Here is a 19,349-nt window from a genome sequence, read left to right on the forward strand (position 1 = left end):
CAAAGTATCATTTCCAGAGGGTATTTCATACTGTTCTTCACCCAGCCCCTTCCCGTCAAAAATCCTGGACGTTCCACCCAGTCACAGGGAACAAGTAACAATAGAGGTACGCCATTTGCTAGAAAAAAAGAGTCATCCAGCCAGTACCGGCAGACCAAACAGAATTCGGAACTTACTCAAGATTCTTTTTGGTTCCAAAGAAAACAGGGGACTGGAGACCCATTTTAGATCTCAGCAGACTCAACCAATTTGTGAGGAAAGAGAAGTTCCAAATGGTCATGCTACAGTTCATACTTTCCTTTTTAGGGAAGGACAATTGGATGTGCTTGGTCGATCTCAAGGATGGGTACTACCTCATAAAGATGGCCAGACCATCCAGGGATCACCTGCGTTTTTGGCTGGGAGCCAATCATTATCAATTCCGAGCTCTGCCCTTTGGTCTCACTACAGCCCCCAGAGTGTTCACCAAGTGCATGGCTGTAGTCACGGCTCACCTGAGACGTCTAGGATTCCAGGTGTTTTTGTATTTGGACGATCGACTCCTTAGCTCCACCACTGGCCATCAACTTCTTCAAGCGAGAGAGGCTACTCTGACACTGCGATCAGCTAGGCATTACAGTCAACTTCAAAAAGTCTGCCTTGTTGCCATCGCAGCATATCGTTTTTATAGGGACAGAATTAGACATGTCAACCACCACTCTTCGTCTTCCACCAGAAAGGATTTGTATTCTTCGACAACACATCACGTCCTTGGTATCAAAGAACAGAGCACCAGCTGCAGAGGTATTGAAAGGACTAGGATTGATGGCAGCAGCAATCTCAGCAATCCCGTTAGCAAGGATGCATATGAGAATACTTCAGTGGCTTCTATTCATGCAATGGTCTTACCAAGAACTTACAATGAATCACATGATCCTGATAACGAATTCCTGCAAGAAGGATCTTCAGTGATGGTTGACATCTCTTCATGTCACAATAGGATGTCCTTTCATGCTGCCCCCTCCAGTTGCCACTGTGACCACGGATGCTTCCCCGATAGGATGGGGGGGGGGGCTTTTTCAGGGAAAGACTGCTCAAGGCACATGGACAGATCAAGAATCACATCTGCATATCAATGTCCTGGAGATGAGAGCAGTACTTCTAGCATTGCAGTACTTTCAGGACTCTCTTCCTCTAGGGACAATTGCAATACAGACAGGCAACATGTCAGTGATCTGGTACCTGAACAAGCAAGGTGGGACCAAGTCTTATCCCCTTTGCCGAGAAGCCCTCAGAGTATGGCAGTGGGGGCAGTGTCATCCCAGCGCTTTCTGTTAGCAATGCACATCCCGGGCAAATCCAACGTCATAGCGGACAGACTGAGCAAGGCAATTTTATTGCCCCACGAATGGTCCCTCAAACAAGAGATTGCGGACTGGATTTTCCACAAATGGGGCCAGCCTTCCTGAGACCTGTTTGCCAGTCATATCAGCAACAAATGCAGAAGCTATTTTGCCCTGATTCCCACGCCAGGTCACTCCCTGAGGGATGCTCTTGTCCACGATTTGCCCCCCGGTCGTCTCTATGCATTTCCCCCAATTCATCTGATACCTAGATTTTTACAGAAAGCAAAGTCGCTGGGATGGACAATCATCCTTATAGCCCCTCATTGGCCTCGTCAGATTTAGTTTCTGTTTCTTTACCATCACATTCTGGAAGACCCATGGATCCTGGACCCAGTTCCGGACTTATTGACACACCCTTCAGGGGATCTTCATCCATCATTGCAGACACTGAAGTTAACTGCTTGGCTGCTCCAATTCCCCGCATAGCCAGGCTTTATAATCTTTCCCATGACACTAGTCAAATTTTGTTGGCTTTCCCATAAGCCTTCCACTAGAAAATTGTATCGTAGTAAGTGGAAGAGATTTTCCATGTGGGCTTCCTCCCATAACATTGACCCTAACCAAGTGCCATTGTCTTCTATTTTACAATTCTTGACAGAAATGTTCAACAAAGGAGCAGCGGCTGCTACAGTGCGGGTACAACTAGCTGCTATATCTAATTTCCATCTACGGATCAATGGATTGAATATTATGGCTCACCAATTGTCTAAGGCTTTTCTAAAAGGTTCCATTCACATGAGGCCTCCAGTGAAGACAACTTATTCTCCCTGGAATTTGAATTTTATGTTATCTCGCATCATTCTTCCTCCTTTTGAGCCTGCATCTTCTTGTGAACTAAAATTTCTATCGTGGAAAACTATCTTCCTTATAGCCATCACTTCAGCCCGCAGAGTGTCAGAGCATCAAGCCTCCTTATATGGTCTTTCATGCTGATAGAGTATCTCTCAGGACAAATCCATCCTTTTTGCCTAAAGTATGTTCTGAGATTAACATCAATCAAGTCATTGAGCTGCCTGTTTTCTTCCCTAATCACACCAACAAATTGGAATATATGTTGCACAAACTCAATGTTCACAGACAACTTAGATTTTATTTAGGCAGAACAAAAGACATTAGGAAATCAGATCAGCTTTTTGTGTCTTTTTCTGAGGCCAGGAAAGGTAAACCAATTGCCAAAACAACTCTGTCTAAGTGGCTGTCTGATTTGATTGAATGTATCACTTACACATATTCTTGTCATAACATGCCCTTGTCTAGTAAGGTGAAGGCTCATTCAACCAGAGCAGTTTCTACCTCTTCAGCTTTTCAAGCCAAATTACCTTTGGACAACATCTGTGTGGCAGCCGCTTGGTCTAAATCTCACACTTTTATAACTCATTACAAAGTGGATAAGGCCTCCAGGAACAGGGCTTCATTTGGTTCTACAATTCTGAAGAGTGCACTTCCGTGAGCCACCCAAGATCAGGGTGCTAGGGACGCTACCCATCAGTGAAGAATGAACGGCGAGATTGAATAACTTCACATAAAGAAGTTATGTACTCGCCATAATGTTCCATGTGAGTTGTTCCAACTCGCCTTCATTCTCACGTCCTTCCCTCCTTCCCCCTCCTGGCTGGCAGTTGACCTGGAGGCTGTCTTCATCCTGGTTTTTCAATGTGTCTTTATTCCTAGGCAGAATAATTATTGTACTTCTATATTGTACACAGCAAACAAGATCTGAGGTAATTCCAGCAGTGCATTGTGGGATAAGGGGTTGGGTCTCGAGCTACTGGAGAACTTTGAGCTTGCTAGTCGGCCGTGTCAGAGCCGAGAATCGGCTCCGAACCCATCAGTGAAGAATGAAGGCGAGATGGAACAACTCACATGGAACATTATGGTGAGTACATAACTTCTTTTTTGTTCTTGTTCTACACTTCTGTTCGAACTCCGTCACTTCCTGGAGTTTCCCTGCTTTCTAGGTTCTCAGTGTTTTTTTAATTTTAGATGTAATGTGATCCTATCTCGCCTACATTCATTACTGACTGGCTCGGAGCCGAGAATCGGCTCCGACTCGGCCGCTATAACTAGCACGAAGTCTCTCATTGGCTGGGCCAACCCTGTATCCCAGGATGCACCACGCCCAAACCCCAAGATCTCGTTTGCCTCTCCTAGAGAAACGATGTGGTCTCGACTTGGCTGTGGCTAAGTACCCTCTCTTTTTTTGAACTTATAGCTGTTGCTCGAGTTATTATACCAAAAAAGCTATTCTAATAGCTACGTTGTCTGTTGTATCCATTTTTTGTGACTGATTGCGTTTGTTGTTAGTTAATCCTTCTGTTTGGCGGGCTAGGCCCGTTTAAGTTTTGCCCTATCTTGTGTCGTTAGTGTTCGGGCGTTTAAGTTAGAGCCCTTTCCTCCCTCCCTACCTTGTGTTGCTGAGTGTGCTTCGTGTTGATTTATAGTTTAAATCGAATTTTTGTTGCTCTACTTGTGGGTTGTGTTCCTTATGTCGGGCAAGGAACCAAAAGAACATAAGCCATCTGGCTTTAAAAAAAATGCGCCAAATGTGCGTATAAGATGTCGCTGACTGATGGCCACGCCATCTGTGTATATTGTCTTGGTGCCATACACTTGCAGGAATCCTGCAGTGTGTGTCATGCCTTCTCTTCCAGGGTTTTACAGGAGAGAAAAAATAAACTTATCCTTAAAGGTTTGATTAAAATCTCCTTTGAGGAAACTTTGACGTCTTCTCCTCCTTCTGAGAAATCCAGGTCCAAGACTAAAATGAAGTCTCCGGCTCCGACTAGTTCATCGGAGTCTCCGGAGAGAAGGTCAAAAACTATATCTCCTTCCTCGGCTCCACTGGTCTCTGAGCCGCAGGAGGTACTGTCCAAGGCTATGTCTCCTTCCTCAGCTCCACTGGTCTCGGAGCTGCAGGAAGTCTTGTCTGCTGCGGGGTCGGCTTCTTCGACTCCACGGTCGTCGGCACCGAAGGAGGTTGTGGTAGATGTCCTTCATGGATGCATCTGCAGTCATAACAAGTGGGTTGTCCTGTCGTCAGGCAGCCCTGCAGTCGGCCGGATTCCAAAGTCCGGGTCCGGCTTCGGCTGATGTCGCACTCCACCCGACGTCATCTCTGCTGGTCTTCGGGTATAAAAGCATCAGCCGACGCCATTTTCCCAGTCTTTCTTGCCGCGTGGCCCGAAGCAGAAGCTGTTCGCAAGTGCCGGTCGGTCGGATCCAGAGATTACTTCTACCGAATACTACCAAGACTTCTAAAGCTAAGTACCCGTTGGGGACCCTTTCTTGCCTCAGCCGATGTCAGAAAAAGTTAACAATTGTTTAACCTGTGGGAAACAAATACCTCATAAAGATTTCCACTCTTACTGTCTGCCTTGTTTAGGCCCAGCCCACGTAGCAGCCTGTTCGCCTGTGCCTCTTTCAACCGACGAACGCTTAGGCGTCGGTCGGAGTTTGCAGAACAGTTTTTCTGTACTGATTTTGCGTACATTATGCCGTCGGATCCTCCGACTACCCCCAAAAACGCAAAGATAAAGACCGACACTCGCGTCCGGTTTCGGCGAAACCACGGCAAAGCAAACTGAGTGTCTCGGTTTCGGCGAAACAGAAAACTGCTCAAAGTACAGCTGAACCTATTCTTACAACTGAGGCCCCTGCTACAATTCTTGAATCGACCTCAGAAATTTTACCCACTACGGTGGTTGACTTATCAGACACCATCCCCTTGGATGTCTCTACCCCAGCACGTGGTGCTGCTAGGCCTCCAGCAGCCATGTCCATTAAGGCCTTCGCCAGGGCTAAAGCAGCCAAGACTACTAAATCAGTGCCTGTTAAACCCCCCTCATCCAGGCCCTCTTCTAGTTCTCAAATGCTTTCTTTGGCAGAAGATTTAATTTCTTTAATTAGAGGATCTCAATCTCTTCCAGACAGGGCCTCTCAGCCCCCAGAGAAGAGACCTAGGCCAGAGCCCCCTGAGCCAGTGTCTTCTGATGATTCTGCTGATGAATCAGACATAACTGACCAGCCTGAGGCTCCCTTTTCCAATTTTGAAGATTCTGATGCTGAAGAATCCATTCCAGCTGCTTCCCCACCAGAAGAATTCTCCTTTGGGGAAACCTTGCATGCCATGCGAGAACAGTTCCAATGGCAGCAACAGGATTTTTCAGACTCCAGAAAAAGACTTAGGACCTTTCTGCACCTCCCACAGCACAGGCCCTTAGCTATACCTCCTGTTCTCTCTGTGGTGGATGATGCTTTCAATGATGTTTGCTCCGCTCCAGATTCCTTACCCCAGCCCCTGCCAAACCAGACAGATTTTACAGGGTGCCAGATACTCATCACCACCTTTACAAGGCCCCTCTTGCAGACCCAGAAACTATATCCCAGGGTCCCAAGGCAGTAGCCGCAACCACAGCTAAAACCCTATTCCTTCTGAAAGGGAAGCAAGGTCACTAGACAGATGGGGTAAAAGGTCTACACTTCAGCTACTCTCTCAGCTAGAGCTTTAAACTGTCAGTTTCACATGATACAATACCAAGAGTTTATGCTTGATCAGTTAACTAAAAAGCTAACTACTGATGAATCTCTTGATAAGAAATATGTATTAGAGATGGTAAATAACATACAACAGGTTAGCAACCATTCCTTAAAATGTGGCTATGATGCACTGGAGGCTTCATTTAGATCAGCCATGACAGGCACAGTGATAAGAAGACATGCATGGCTAAAGGAACAAGCTTTACCGGATCATGTTAAAGCTAAGTTGCTAGATGCTCCTATGGACAAGACAAGTTTGTTTGGTACACCTGCCCAGCAGGTTATGAAGAAAATGGAAGAAAAGGCAAAATCTGTTCAAACTGTTAAAGATTTCCTGCAGGTTCAACCCCAAGGTTTAGCAGGAACTGGCCTGCCAAAAATTGGTCCTTTCCTGACTCCACAAAATTTCAAAGGGGCAGGAATAGACGTTCCAGAGGCAGAAACCAATCCAGAGGAGGTGCCTATAGAGGACGACAGTGGCAAGGTAACAACAGAGGCACAGACACAGCCACTGCCACTACATCAGCACAACCACAGTGACTTAATCCTAAATCCGCCTACCAGGGAACAAATAGCAGCTCCTCTAGGCGGAAAGTTAACCTTATTTTCAAAGAACTGGCACTACATAACAAAGGACAAGTGGATTTTACAAACCATAGATCAAGGTTACGGTTTCACTTCCACACTTTACCAGTCAAAGAGGAATGCCAAATCTACCTCCAAATCAAAAACAGAGGCTCTCGCCAGATAATGGAGTTAGCAAACATGAGAGCTGTGGAAAGAGTGCCAACAGCAGAACAAGGAAAGGGGTTCTACTCCAGACTATTCCTAGTTCCAAGAAAGGAAAAAGTTGGAGTCCAATTCTCGACCTGTCCACCTTAAATACATACATCATTGTCCCAAAATTCAAAATGCTGACCCTACAGCAACTTCTTCCCATGCTGGGCAAGGAGTCTTGGCTGGTAACTCTAGATCTCAAGGAGGCATACCTGCACGTCCCAATTCGACCAATCTGCAGAAGATACCTCAGATTTCTTGCAGGATCAGAGCACTATCAATTCTCAGCATTGCCCTTTGGCTTATCTACTGCCCAGAGTATTCACAAAATGCCTGGCATCAGTAATCGCCCATTGCAGACTACAGGGAATTCAAATTTACCCATACCTGGACGACTGCCTGCTACAAGGGGACAACAAAAGCAAGCTGACAACAGATTTACAAAGGGTCATTTACTTGCTACAAGGACTGGGATACACAGTCAATTTACAAAAGTCAAGGCTGATACCATCCCAAACAAGGACATTCTTGGGCTGAATTGAACACAGTACAACAAATGGCATTCCTGACTACAGAAAAACAAAAGAACTTCCTCTTTACTTCTTGGCACTAACAAAACTGAACAAGTTAACAGCAAGAAAATTTCTACAGGCCTTGGGCTTCATGGCATCATGCATAATCTTGGTCCCATTTGCCAGACTACATATGAGGAAACTACAGTGGTACCTAAAGAATTTATGGTCCCAACACAGACACAGTCTAGAAACAGAAATCCCACTAATTCCATGCTTAAAACAGGAGTTCCTATGGTGGGCTCAGGCATGCCAGTCAAACCCAGGCCTGCCCTTCCGCAGATGTCAACCAAGCCAGACCATCACAACAGACGCTTCAGACCTAGGATGGGGGGCCCACATGCTGGACAAATGCGTGCAAGGATTGTGGACACAGGATCAAATGCACCTGCACATCAATCTAAAAGAAATGCTGGCAGTAAAACTGGCAATCCAAAAGTTCAAACCATTCCTCAAAGAGGGCCAGTTGATGATAAGGACAGACAACACCACAGTCATGTGGTACATCAACAAACAGGGAGGCACTCATTCATACCCCTATGCAGAATGACCTTGGAGCTGTGGACCCTGGCACTCAGCTACAACATTCAGTTACAGGCAATATTTGTACCGGGGAAAGACAATACTCTAGCAGACATACTAAGCAGAACCACTTCGGATGCCCACGAATGGAAGCTGCACCGGACATCTTCAAGACCATCTCAAAGAAATGGGGAATGCCACAGATAGACCTATTTGCATCACCTCTCAATCACCAGCTCAAAAATTCTGCACAAGGACATTCCACCCACTAGCATGGAAAGTGGACTCACTCTCCTTCAACTGGAAAGGCCTAACAGCATATGCATTCCTCCTCTCCCTCTGATACACAAGGTACTACTAAAAATCAAGGAAGAACGTCCAAGGATAATCCTGATAGCCCCAAACTGGCCAAGACAACACTGGTACCCACTACTGAAGAGCATGTCTCGAACAACATGTGGCCAATACCCTGATGCCTTTGATGTTAACTCAGAACAACTACAGCATCATACATCCAAACCTAAAACGCTGCAACTGACTGCATGGAACATCACATAGCAGCAGCTAATCCAGAACTTTCCCAAAGAGTTAAAGACATTATTCTTGAAGCACGCAGACCTTCAACAAGAAAGAACTATGCTGGAAAATGGAAAAGGTTTGTCATTTGGAGTACCGAAAGAGGAAAAGATGTGTCAAACATAGATATGCCTAACATTCTGGAGTATCTGGCGAACTTCTTCATTCAGGCCTGTCCTACTCCTCCATCAAGATACATGCATCAGCTATTTCAGCAGAATACAGCTTTGATCCTCCTGTTTTTCACCCTTTGCTCAGGCAGTTCCTCAGAGGAATCAAGAATGTAAAACCTCCCAGGAAACCACCATTACCAGCTTGGGACTTAAACTTTGTGCTAGAAAAGTTGACACTAGCACCCTTTGAACCAGCAGCAACAGCAGACCTACAACACCTGTCATGGAAGACTGCTTTCCTACTGGCAATTACTTCAGCAAGGAGGGTTTCAGAACTACAGGCCTTAATGGCAGTGCAACCCTTCCTAATTTTCCACCAAGATAGAGTGTCCTTGAGGACTAATCCTACATTTATGCCTAAGGTGGTATCCAGAGTATCTTTAAACCAGGCAATCCACCTACCTTCCTTCTTTCCCAACCCACAAAATAGAGGGGAAAGAATACTGCATACCTTGGATGTACATAGACAGCTACGCTACTACTTGGACAGAACAAAAATAGCAGAAAGACTGACCAACTTTTTGTAGCCTATGCAACAGGAAGGGAAGGAAAAGCTATTTCCAAACAGACAATCTCCAAATGGATAGGAAATTGCATACGATTCTGTTACTCCTTCCATGGAAAACCAATTCCACAGAACATAAGTCCTCATTCTACAAGGGCAACAGCCACTACCACAGCCTTCTTACGAGGTGGCAACCAAAGACATTATTGAGGCGGCTACTTGGACCTCCGTGCATACATTTGCCAAGCATTATAATTTGCCTCTTTATTCCAGATCCCGAGCAGGGTTTGCCACTGCTGTACTGCAAGGGATCTTAAACACACCATAATCTACCTTTATCCTCCTCCACTAGTTGGCTATGGTATTCTACCCACTTGTTATGACTGCAGATGCATCCATGAAGGACATAGTACAGTTTTGTACCTACCATAAATGTAGATGTCCGAACTGGATAGCATCTGCAGTCAGGATTACCCTCCCTCCTTCCCTCTGTGGTACTCCTAGGGTGTTTACCCTCCTAATACCTAGCTGTTGGGGAGTCTTTATGGTGTATTTGTTTGTATATATGTACATATATGCTTATTGTTGTGTTTACCTCTATCTATTTGGAAACATTGGCATCTATCCAAATTTTACTCTGCAAGAGGACTACTGGCATCTGGGGCAAGAAACACTGAGGAAAATGGCGTCGGCTGATGCTTTTATACCCGAAGACCAGCAGAGATGGCGTCGGGTGGAGTGCGACATCAGCCGAAGCCGGACCCGGACTTTGGAATCCGGCCGACTGCAGGGCTGCCTGACGACAGGACAACCCACTTGTTATGACTGCAGATGCTATCCAGTTCGGACATCTACATTTATGGTAGGTACAAAACTGTACTTTCTTGAGCCTGCTTCGGCTCCGATCCTTTTGGAGCCGTTTCGGAGCCGTTCCCCCACTCTTATCTCGGTTCCGACAGAGAAGGTTTCTCGACTCCCTTCTGTCTCCTCCAAGTCCTCCAGGCTCTCTGATTCGGAAGTCGATAGGGTGGTCCAGAGGCTCCTCCAGTCACCAGTGTTAACTAAATTATTTTTGGCTCCAGCCCAGTCGGCTCCGGTGCCAGCTACTATATCAGTTCCGATGTCCTTCATGGATGCATCTGCAGTCATAACAACTGGGTTGTCCTGTCGTCAGGCAGCCCTTCAGTCGGCCGGATTCCAAAGTCCGGGTCCGGCTTCGGCTGATGTCGCACTTCACCCGACGTCATCTCTGTTGGTCTTCGGGTATAAAGGCATCAGCCGACGCCATTTTCCTCAGTCTTTCTTGCCGCGTGGCGCCCGAAGCAGAAGCTGTTCGCAAGTGCCGGTCGGTCGGATCCAGAGATTACTTCTACCGAATACTACTTCGAAGACTTCTAAAGCTAAGTACCCGTTGGGGACTCTTTCTTGCCTCAGCCGATGTCAGAAAAAGTTAATAATTGTTTAACCTGTGGGAAACAAATACCTCATAAAGATTTCCACTCTTACTGTCTGCCTTGTTTAGGCCCAGCCCACGACGTAGCAGCCTGTTCGGCCTGTGCTTCTTTCAACCGACGAACGCTTAGGCGTCAGTCGGAGTTTGCTGAACAGTTTTTCGGTTCTGATTTTGCGTACATTATGCCGTCGGATCCTCCGACTACCCAATCTGCCAAAAAACGCAAAGATAAAGACCGACACTCGCGGTCCGCGGTTTCGGCTGAAACCATGGTTAAGCAAACGCGAGTGTCTCGGTTTCGGCGAAACCGAAAACTGATCAAAGTACAGCTGAATCTATCTCTACAACTGAGGCCCCTGCTACCATTTTTGAATCGGCCTCAGAAATTCTACCCACTACGGTGGTTGCCACTGACTTATCAGACACCATTCCCTTGGATGTCTCTACCCCAGCACGTGGTGCTGCTAGGCCTCCAGCAGCCATGTCCATCAAGGCCTTCGCCAGGGCTAAAGCAGCCAAGACTACTATACAGTGCCTGTTAAACCCCCTTCAACCAGGCCCTCCTCTAGTTCTCAAATGCTTACTCTGGCAGAAGATTTAATTTCATTAATTAGAGGATCTCAATCTCACCCAGACAGGGCCTCTCAGCCCCCAGAGAAGAGACCTAGGGCAGAGCCCCCTGAGCCAGTGTCTTCTGATGATTCAGCCGATGAATCAGACATAACTGACCAGCCAGAGGCTCCTTTCTCTAATTTTGAAGACTCTGATGCTGAAGAATCCATTCCAGCTGCTTCCCCACCAGAAGAATTTTCCTTTGGGGAAACCTTACATGCCATGCGAGCAGTTCCAATGGCAGCAACAGGATTTTTCAGACTCCAGAAAAGACTTAGGACTTTCCTGCACCTTCCACAACACAGGCCCTTAGCTATACCTCCTGTTCTCTCTGTGGTGGATGATGCTTTCAATGATGTCTGCTCCGCTCCAGATTCTTTACCTCCAGCCCCTGCCAAACCAGACAGATTTTACAGGGTGCCAGACACTCATCACCACCTTTACAAGGCCCCTCTTGCAGACCCGAAACTATATCCCAGGGTCCCAAGGCAGTAGCCGCGACCATAGCTAAAACCCTATTCCTTCTGAATGGTAAGCAAGGTCATTAGACAGATGGGGCAAAAGGTATACACTTCAGCTACTCTCTCAGCTAGAGCTTTAAACTGTCAGTTTCACATGATTCAATACCAAGAGTTTATGCTTGATCAGTTAACTAAAAAGCTAACCACTGATGAATCTCTTGATAAGAAATATGTATTAGAAATGGTAAATAACATACAACAGGTTAGTAACCATTCCTTAAAATGTGGCTATGATGCACTGGAGGCTTCATTTAGATCAGCCATGACTGGCACAGTGATAAGAAGGCATGCATGGCTAAAGGAGCAAGCTTTACGGATCATGTTAAAGCAAAGTTACTAGATGCTCCTATGGATAAGACAAGTTTGTTTGGTACACCTGCCCAGCAGGTTATGAAGAAAATGGAAGAAAAGGCAAAATCCGTTCAAACGGTTAAAGATTTCTTGCAGGTTCAACCCCAAGGTTTAGCAGGAACTGGCCTGCCAAAAATTGGTCCTTTCCTGTCTCCACAAGATCTCAAAGGGGCAGAAACAGGCGTTCCAGAGGCAGAAACCAATCCAGAGGAGGTGCCTACAGAGGACGACAGTGGCAAGGTAACAACAGAGGCACAGACACAACCACTGCCACTACATCAACACAACCACAGTGACTTAATCCTAAATCCGCCTACCAGGGAACAAATAGCAGCTCCTCTAGGCGGAAAGTTAACCTTATTTTCAAAAACTGGCACTATATAACAAAAGACAAGTGGATTTTACAAACCATAGATCAAGGATACCGGTTCCACTTCCACACTTTACCAATCGAAAGAGGAATGCCAAATCTACCTCCAAATCAAAAACCAGAGGCTCTACAACAGATAATGCAGTTAGCAAACATGAGAGCTGTGGAAAAGTGCCAACTGCAGAGCAAGGAAAGGGGTTCTACTCAAGACTATTCCTAGTTCCAAGAAAGGAAAAAAGTTGGAGACCAATTCTCGACCTGTCCGCCTTAAATACATACATCATTGTCCCAAAATTCAAAATGCTGACCCTACAGCAACTTCTTCCCATGCTGGGCAAGGAGTGTTGGCTGGTAACTCTAGATCTCAAGGAGGCATACCTGCACGTCCCCATTCGACCAATCTGCAGAAGATACCTCAGATTTCTTGCAGGATCAGAGCACTATCAATTCTCAGCATTGCCCTTTGGCTTATCTACTGGTCCCAGAGTATTCACAAAATGCCTGGCATCAGTAATTGCCCATTGCAGACTACAGGGAATACAAATTTACCCATACCTGGACGACTGCCTGCTACAAGGGGACAACAAAAGCAAGCTGACAACAGATTTACAAAGGGTCATCTACTTGCTACAAGCACTGGGATACACAGTCAATCTACAAAAGTCAAGGCTGATACCATCCCAAACAAGGACATTCTTGGTGAATTGGACACAGTAAAACAAATGGCATTCCTAACTGCAGAAAAACAAAAGAACTCCCTCTTTACTTCTTGGCACTAACAAAGCTGAACAAGTTAACAGCAAGAAAAGTACTGCAGGCCTTGGGCTTCATGGCATCATGCATAATCCTGGTCCCACTTGCCAGACTACATATGAGAAAACTACAGTGGTACCTAAAGAATTTATGGTCCCAACACAGTCACAGCCTAGAAACAGAAATCCCACTAATTCCATGCTTAAAACAGGAGTTCCTATGGTGGGCTCAGGCATGCCAGACAAACCCAGGCCTACCCTTTCGCAGATGTCAAGCAAGCCAGACCATCACAACAGGCGCTTCAGACCTAGGATGGGGGCCCACATGCTGGACAAATGCGTGCAAGGATTGTGGACACAGGATCAACTTCACCTGCACATCAACCTAAAAGAAATGCTGGCAGTAAAACTGGCAATCCAAAGGTTCAGACCATTTCTCAAAGAGGGCCAGTTGATGATAAGGACAGACAACACCACAGTCATGTGGTACATCAACAAGCAGGAGGCACTCATTCATACCCCTATGCAGAATGACTTTGGAGCTGTGGAACCTGGCACTCAGCTACAACATCCAGTTACAGGCAATGTTTGTACCGGAAAAGAAAATATTCTAGCAGACATATTAAGCAGAACCACATCGGATGCCCACGAATGGAAACTGCACCGGACATTTTCAAGACCATCTCAAAGAAATGGGGAATGCCACAGATAGACCTATTTGCATCACCTCTCAATCACCAGCTCAAAAATTCTGCACAAGGACATTACACCCACTGGCATGGAAAGTGGATTCGCTCTCCTTCAGCTGGAAAGGCCTGACAGCATATGCATTCCCACCTCTTCCCTTGATACACAAAGTATTACTAAAAATCAAGGAAGAACGTCCAAGGATAATCCTGATAGCTCCAAACTGGCCAAGACAACACTGGTACCCACTGCTGAGGAGCATGTCTCAGAACAATATGTGGCCAATACCCTGATGCCTTTGATGCTAACTCAGAACAACTACAGCATCATACATCCAAACCTAAAAGCGTTGCAACTGACTGCATGGAACATCACATAGCAACAGCTAACCCAGAACTTTCCCAAAGAGTTAAAGACATTATTCTTGAAGCACGCAGACCTTCAACAAGAAGGAACTATGCTGGAAAATGGAAAAGGTTTGTCATTTGGAGTACTGAAAGAGGAAAAGATGTGTCAAACATAGATATGCCTAACATTCTAGAGTATCTGGCCAACTTCTTCATTCAGGCTTGTCCTACTCCTCCATCAAGATACATGCATCAGCTATTTCAGCAGAATACAGCTTTGATCCACCTGTTTTTTCGCACCCTTTGCTCAGGCAGTTCCTCAGAGGAATCAAGAATGTAAAACCTCCAAGGAAACCACCTTTGCCAGCTTGGGACTTAAACTTTGTGCTAGAAAAGTTGACACTATCACCCTTTGAACCAGCAGCAACAGCAGACCTACATCACCTGTCATGGAAAACTGCTTTCCTACTGGCAATTACTTCAGCAAGGAGGGTTTCAGAGCTACAGGCCTTAATGGCAGTGCAACCCTTCCTAATCTTCCACCAAGATAGAGTGTCCATGAGGACTAATCCTACATTTATGCCTAAGGTGGTATCCAGAGTGTCTTTAAACCAGGCAATCCACCTACCTACCTTCTTTCCCAACCCACAAAACAGAGGGAAAGAATACTGCATACCTTGGATGTACATAGACAGCTACGCTACTACTTGGACAGAACAAAAAATAGCAGAAAGACTGACCAACTTTTTGTAGCCTATGCAACAGGAAGGGAAGGAAAAGCTATTTCCAAACAGACAATCTCCAAATGGATAGGAAATTGCATACGATTCTGTTACTCCTTCCATGGAAAACCAATTCCACAGAACATAAGACCTCATTCTACAAGGGCAATAGCCACTACCACAGCCTTCTTACGAGGAGTGGCAACCAAAGACATTATTGAGGCTACTTGGACCTCCGTGCATACATTTGCCAAGCATTATAACTTACCTCTATATTCCAGATCCCGAGCAGGGTTTGCCACTGCTGTACTGCAAGGGATCCTAAACACACCATAATCTAGTTTTATCCTCCTCCCTAGTTGGCTATGGTATTCTACCCAGTTGTTATGACTGCAGATGCATCCATGAAGGACATAGTACAGTTTTGTACCTACCATAAATGTAGATGTCCGAACTGGATAGCATCTGCAGTCAGGATTACCCTCCCTCCTTCCCCTCTGTGGTACTCCTAGGGTATTTTACCCTCCTAATAGCTAGCTGGTGGGGGAGTCTTTATGGTGTATTTGTTTGTATATATGTACATACATGCTTATTTTTGTGTTCACCTCTATCTTTTTGGAAACATTGGCATCTATCCAAATTTTAACCTCCAAGAGGGCTACTGGCATCTGGGGCAAGAAACACTGAGGAAAATGGCGTCGGCTGATGCCTTTATACCCGAAGACCAACAGAGATGACGTCGGGTGAAGTGCGACATCAGCGAAGCGGACCGGACTTTGGAATCCGGCCGACTGAAGGGCTGCCTGACGACAGGACAACCCAGTTGTTATGACTGCAGATGCTATCCAGTTCGGACATCTACATTTATGGTAGGTACAAAACTGTACTTTTCTTCCTCCTCCGACAACCTCGGTGTCGTCGGAGCCGGAGTCTGCCGAATCGAGTGAAGTCCCTGGGTCGGCTCCGAAACCTCCTGCTAGTCTTTCGGATCCGACCTCGGCTCCAACCTTTTCCATTCCTTCTGCAGGTTTCGGTACTTGGGTCTTAGTCGAACCCGAGGGGGTTACATTGGGGCTTCAGGCTGCGGCTCCGAGTCTCCCCCTTGGTGCTTCGGCTAGGGGTACCCCGACTCCGGTCATGGTCTCGGAGGCAGGTTTTTCGTCCGATTCTGGTGGACCTGCCTTCGAGGCTATGAGGAGCGCGCTGGCCAAGTCCATAGTGACTTTACCTGAATCGGCAACTCCTTTCCCAGACGCTGCGACTAGAGCTTCTGGTGCCATCCCTATCTCTGAACAGCGGGGCTCCTAGGCCTGAGGATACCTCCATGTGTGGTCCCCTACTTTCTGAGGGCCCTTCAGAGTCTGTGCCTGAAGAGCCTCCCAGGAAGAAGTTGTGTAAGAGGAAGCACGTAGACTCCCCAGATGAGTCTGTCACCTCGGATACCGACCTCGATGATGCAGAAGTGTCCCCGAAGTCATCCTCTGATGATGTCTCGTTCTCCGATATCCTGGAGATCTTGAGACAGCGGGGCGACTGGCCATCCAAAAACCCTTCTGAGGAGGAGTCTGTCTTCCTCAAGGCCTTCGGAGCCCAGCCTTCCGCCTCCTGGGTGTCTCCACCCTTCGATGAATTATTGGACCTTATTTGTCGAAGGGTGTGGGAACACCCTGACTCTGTGGAGCCAGTTCATAGCCGCCCTAATAAGTTCTTATCTGCGCCTCCTGGAAAATAATTTTTGACCAAGGGAGTACCTGTGGATGCTATGGTGGTGGCGTCTGCCACTCAGCAGGACGTGGCAGAGGCTTCTACTTCCATCCATCCTCCTAATAAGTCTAGGAGTATGGATAGGTATGGGAAGCATACCCTGGCTTCAGCGACCTTTACCTTGCAGTCGCTGAATTACTTGTGTCATTTTACGCGACTCCAAAGGGATCTCCTAAAGGAGTTGGGAGATACCCTGTCAGGTAACTTGCCTGAGGCATTGGCCCAGCCTGTTAACGCCCAGCTGTCTACCCTTTCTTCCATCGTCAACTCGTCCATGAGGCTCATATCTTATGCAGCCGAGGGGGCGGGTAGAGCAGCGAGTTCAGGCGTAGCCCTTAGGAGGCAAGCTTGGATGCGCTTGTGTCATTTTGCTGAGGCTTTCAAGTCTTCTTTCATGGACACCCCATTCGACGGGTCCTCCCTTTTTGGACCCAAAGTGAAAGACACCCTCACTAGATGTGAGCAGGAGGTTAAGACCTTGTCTGCCGTTGGGGCCTGTTTTTCGCTTCCCACTAGACCTTATCCCAAGGCTCAGAGGGGAGGGAAAATGTGGTTCAGAAAGTCTCAAAAGTCTTCCCCTGCCCATCAAAGGGGGGAATTTTAATGGAAGGCGTCGCCCTAGAGGTGGTGGAGGCCCCCGCAATGCAGGAGACCGCGAGTCCTTTTGTGGTTCCTCCTACCAATGTCCCTGAGGGATTACCCGACTGTGCGTCTCCGGAGCCGGTCAGGGGTCGTTTTTCAGAGCATCTTCAGGCCTGGGAGTCCATCACTCAGGATCGATGGGTGCTTCGTATCATCACCGGAGATTACACCATTCCCTTTATCCATCCCCCCCAACATCAAGGAAAATCCCGGATGTCCCACCCAGTCAACGGGATCAGGCAGCAAAGGCTGCTAGAAAAAGGAGTCATCCAACCAGTCCCTGCAGACCAGATCGGATTAGGAACTTACTCAAGATTATTTTTGGTGCCAAAAAGAACAGGGGACTTGAGACCCATTCTGGATCTCAGCCGTTTAAACCGCTTTGTAAAGAAGTCCAAGTTCCGAATGGTCACGTTGCAATCCATTTTCCCCTTGCTGGAAAAAGGAGTATGGATGTGCTCCATCGATCTTAAGGATGCCTATTATCACATCAAGATAGACAAGGCCTCCAGGAATCATTTACGCTTCCGCCTGGGAGCCAGTCATTTTCAATTCCGAGCCCTGCCCTTTGGTCTCACCACAGCCCCCAGGGTGTTCACCAAGTGTCTGGCAGTGGAGACAGCTCACCTGAGATGTCTAGGATTCCAGGTGTTTCCTTATCTAGACGACTGGCTCCTCACCGCCCCCACCAGGCATCTACTTGTTCAAGCCACGAGAGTAACTGTCAAATTGGGCCATCTACTAGGGATTTCATTCAACTGGGCAAAATCTGTATTGCTGCCATCACAGCGTGTTGCCTTTATCAGCGCAGAGCTAGACTCTGTAGAAATGTGAGCTTTCCTACCGGCGGAGAGAATAAAAGTGTTACAGGCCCAAGTTCTGGCTTTACTACCCCCGGGAAAAAGCACAAGCCAGGATGGTTTTTCAGTTGTTGGGATCAATGGCGGCTACCATTCTTCTAGTTCCACTAGCCAGGTTACACATGCGATTACGTCAGTGGCTCCTTTCGGCCCAGTGATCATATCAGGATCGTCCCTTGTCCCATCTGATTCTCATCACGGAGAGATGCCGGCAGGATCTGCATTGGTGGCTTCTCTCGTCCAACCTGAATCAAGGGAGACCCTTGTGCCCCACGTCCCCTATTGCCACAGTAACCACGGACGCCTCCCAGATAGGGTGGGGGGGCATTATCTGGGCGAGACGGTTTAAGGTATGTGGCAAGACCACGAGGTTCACTTGCATATCAATGCTCTGGAGATGAGAGCGGTGCTTCTAGCATTGCAGGCACTTCACAGCTCTTTTCCCAGGGGAACTATTGTGATTCTTTCCGACAACATGTCCATTGTCTGGTATCTGAACAAGCAGGGAGGAACCAAGTCCTACCCCCTTTGCAGGGAGGCCATGAGAGTGTGGAATTGGGCGATCGCTTCCCAGCGCTTTCTAGTGGCAACGCACATTCCGGGGAAGTCCAATGTGATAGCAGACAGGCTGAGCAGAGCTATTCTGATGCCTCACGAGTGGTCCCTGAACGATCGAGTGGCTGCTCAGATCTTCTCCAGGTGGGGCCTTCCCTACTGCAACCTCTTTGCCAGCCCCCTGAATGCGAAGTGCAGCAATTTTTTCACTCTGATCCCCCCACAGGGGGAGTCACCCAGGGATGCTCTAGTCCACAATTGGCCCTCCGGTCTGCTCTGCCTTCCCTCTGGTCCCTCTTCTACCAAGAGTGATTCAGAAGGCTACCTGCTTGGGAAGCAAGATGATCTTGATCGCACCACACTGGCCCCGTCAAGTTTGGTTCCCCTTCCTTCGAAAGTATGCGGTGGATGGTCCTTGGATTCTGGACCCAGCTCCAGACCTATTGACTCATCAGTCAGGACAGCTCCATCCATCCCTACGAACTCTCAAGCTCGCTGCCTGGCTTCTCCACTTCCGACCTTAGTCAGACAGCATATCCTTACCCTGGAAGTAGTACATATTCTGTCCTCCTCCCACAAGTCTTCTACTAGGAAAATATACTCTAGTAAATGGAAGAGATTTGCAATTTGGTCTCAGCAACATGATCTTGATCCCCTTACAGCCCCT

General features: G+C 47.2%; 1 protein-coding gene across 1 annotated transcript in view; it reads left to right on the top strand.

Annotated features, from left to right (window-relative positions):
• RUVBL2 (RuvB like AAA ATPase 2) overlaps positions 1–19,349 on the top strand; it is a 1,077,211-nt gene that overhangs the window by 165,457 nt on the left and 892,405 nt on the right. The window lies entirely within an intron of this gene.

Source organism: Protopterus annectens, chromosome 9.part0, assembly GCF_019279795.1.
Source record: "Protopterus annectens isolate FY-2018-M chromosome 9.part0, PAN1.0, whole genome shotgun sequence".
NCBI lineage: Eukaryota > Metazoa > Chordata > Ceratodontiformes > Protopteridae > Protopterus > Protopterus annectens.